We start from the raw sequence: 3,074 nt of genomic DNA, 5'->3' as shown, positions 1-3,074 counted from the left end.
TATAATGACTAAGTGGGTAAAGGCAAATAAAAGAACAGTTACAGCAGTCTGTTAAGATCAGAAAATGACATCCCTTTAATGTAATGCAGCCTTCAAAACCAGGAAAAGACACCACTTATGCCATATTACGACATTACGATATCCAAAATCTGAGACCATATCTAATCTCATTCCACAATATCGATATAGTATTGATATATTGCCCAGCTCTACCTCTAACATACATTTTCTTGCGTATGGTAATTTGGTATGAAACAAGGAAAAGTAACATTCTTATTTTACTTGGCTGAATAACTTGAATTTGGCCTTTAGTTATTTCATGGCTTAAGCCATTTCTCTTCCTTAATTTTATTTTCTTTGGAATTTACAGCATTTGTTCTGTTCACAGTGTGTTTGAGTAAGTAAGAGTGGGAGAGCTGAAAGTAAACTGCAAAAGTAAATATAATTCGGGGATATGACCCCAATATTATTAATAATGACAAATGTAGTACATATTGAATTCTCTGCAGTAAACATTACCATCCATGTTGGTTATTTTCTATGCAACAAAGATACATTTGTATCAGTCAACACCGCAAATCACATATTGTGAAGAAAAAAAAACACCACACACAACAGCTTCAGCGCCTACTTTTAAAAGAATCATTTGTGTTTTATATATGGCTGCGAAAACAAATTTGTACCTGATATGACTGAAAATGGGACCACAGCAGAGCAGTGATGCAAATTGTTGTTTGCTATCAGACACGTTAGTCTGGCCTGCAGGGTTGGTTTAGTATGATGTAACAGTCGGCACTGCAGGAGTCATCACAGCTAACTGCCACCCAAGTGATGCTGACCGCACGCTCTCGCACATAAACACTCTCTATCACGCTCTTAAAAACGCACACAGCGCATTATCCTCCTCCTCCTCTGCGCTGCTCCCCGGCCATTTTTACAGAATCTCTTTGTGCCTCCTTCTCTCCTCTCCCTCGGTGTGTGATCTGATCTGAGCTGCGCCAAGCTGAGCTGGCCTAAATAAAAAAAGGCTAAGATTGCTAAGAAAGCCCTAGATGAGCAGAGAAATTAGTCCGAGGGAGAAAAGAAGAGCAAGAGCAGCAGTGGTGGTATAGCTGACCCGAAACCTAATAACCTTAAATTAGACAGGACTCATAGGATGAATGGGGTGGAGCAAAAGGAGGCAGAGGAGGGAGAGAATAGGAAAACATGTCAATGGTCAGACAGACAGACAAGCGGGACAAGAGAAGAGGACAGGAGTGAGCTGATAGGGTCAGATACAGTCCAGTGGCAATATTTACATGCACAGTAAAGCCTTTTAGCAAAAGAAGCAGTCAAGTGGTGATGTTGGCTCAATGAAAGTACACATGAAAACACAGGACATCCCAGGTGTGCCCATACGCATACATACCTGACCAACTTACATCTATATATATCTATATATCTATATATAGATCTATATTTTATATATATTTATATATATATATATATATATATATATATATATATATATACTTTGAAAAATGTTTCATGTAATAACTCAAGATGGCAAGTGACATCCTGGGTGCTTGTCTCCTTTCTAATTCAACTGAGGCATTTCTTGAAAAATCGCATACTGTGATGCTGCATGAAGCCTAATGGCAGGTGGTTGTTACAATCGGGAGCATTTCACAGTTGGCAGGAAAATGCTTTCATCTTTTTTTTTTAATTCATGATAGAAGGGAGGCCGAAAGTTCATTTTAACATCCTAAACTGGGTGAGACCTCAACAAGAACATGGCCAATGTTGGGTTACTCTGCAAGTCTAAATGCAGCTTGTGTCTCTATCTGTGTTTCTGACTCACTTCCGCACAGCTGCTCCAGAAAGAGACATGGCTGAGAAATGGGGGGGGGTGAGAAAGGACCAATATAGAGTATATAGAAAGGACCAATATAGACATCACAAGCTGTGCTGTCCACTCTGAACTGAGATGAAAAAAAAAACAGTACAAAGAGAGATGTGTAAAAAAGTGTGAGCACATGAGAGTGGCAGATGGACCAATAAAAAAGATAGAAATGGTTTAGAAAAAAAATGAATAGGCTAAATCTGGCCCGTGGTACAGCGCAACTCTTTGTCGCTGCTGCATCACACAGAGAGCTCCATGAGCACTTGGATCACACATTTTTGGGGTTGTGTAGTATTTTTACTTTGAAACGTCGTAGTGATGACAACGTTAAAGTAGTCTGTCAGCTTTAATTCAGGGGTGTTTTCATCACAACTGGATGAACACTGAGACAACTAAAGCCCTCTCTTTTTTAACACATGTTCGCCTGGTCTACGGGTGCCAGAAGTATTTGGGCCGATTAAGATTAGGGTTACATTCTAAAAGTCACTTTCACTATCAAGAGCCTGATTTTTAATATACACTGACATGACTTTGCCAGTATGAAGATAAAGGAGGATTAAATGCTGGTAGCTATGGATTATAAAGTATGTTTTCACTTATATGTGCATGATGTTAAAAGATCTACAGTATTATTTTTGAACGGCGTTTGTCCTATCATATCTTAGCAACCAATGAGCATGCGGCTGTAGTAACAGCAATACTCGGTATTAAAAGGTGTTTGGAAGGAGGTGTCTTTTCTTATCCTTTCCAAAACCAAAAACACAAGAGCCAACAGATTAAACAGTGTGTTTATCTGATCTAAGGCAAGCTTTAGTCGTTAGCATCTCAGGCTAAGTAGTTTACCGACTAATGTAATAACTGAGCATTACTAGGAGTCCATACTTAACTCACTATTGTAGTTTGCGTAGTTACAGATTATGTAAAATAAAAAAATAATTTAAAAAAATGTTTGCTACTGTGTGCGCTGGTCCTGGATACTAATAGGGTTTAGGCTAACGGTAGCCCCTCTGCCCTGCTCTTTGTTGGATTTGGGGGTGTTTACACTGTCTCTACCCGATGCGAGTCAAGTGCAGATGTGAGTCGCACATGCGTCGCTTTGCGATAAGTAGCCTGCAAGATGCTAACGAGAGACTTCTGTAATGCCGATACAGTAAGAATGGACCTACATAACGAAGCTCGTTCACTGCTGGCT

At 39.6% G+C, this 3,074-nt stretch overlaps 1 protein-coding gene and 1 long non-coding RNA gene across 2 annotated transcripts in view; both read right to left on the bottom strand.

Moving 5' to 3' along the window:
• Nucleotides 1–3,074, bottom strand: part of snx29 (sorting nexin 29) — a 173,164-nt gene that overhangs the window by 63,501 nt on the left and 106,589 nt on the right. The gene's annotated exons all lie outside the window — the stretch shown is intronic.
• The window catches only part of LOC116670865 (uncharacterized), a 5,538-nt gene continuing 5,395 nt past the window's right edge, over nucleotides 2,932–3,074 (bottom strand). The window contains exon 3 of the long non-coding RNA XR_004327140.1: nucleotides 2,932–3,072. This is a non-coding gene — a long non-coding RNA (uncharacterized LOC116670865). The remainder of the gene's footprint in view (nucleotides 3,073–3,074) is intronic.

This window comes from Etheostoma spectabile, chromosome 21, assembly GCF_008692095.1.
Source record: "Etheostoma spectabile isolate EspeVRDwgs_2016 chromosome 21, UIUC_Espe_1.0, whole genome shotgun sequence".
In the NCBI taxonomy this organism is placed as follows: Eukaryota; Metazoa; Chordata; class Actinopteri; order Perciformes; family Percidae; genus Etheostoma; species Etheostoma spectabile.
This window is presented reverse-complemented; position numbering and strand designations above follow the sequence as displayed.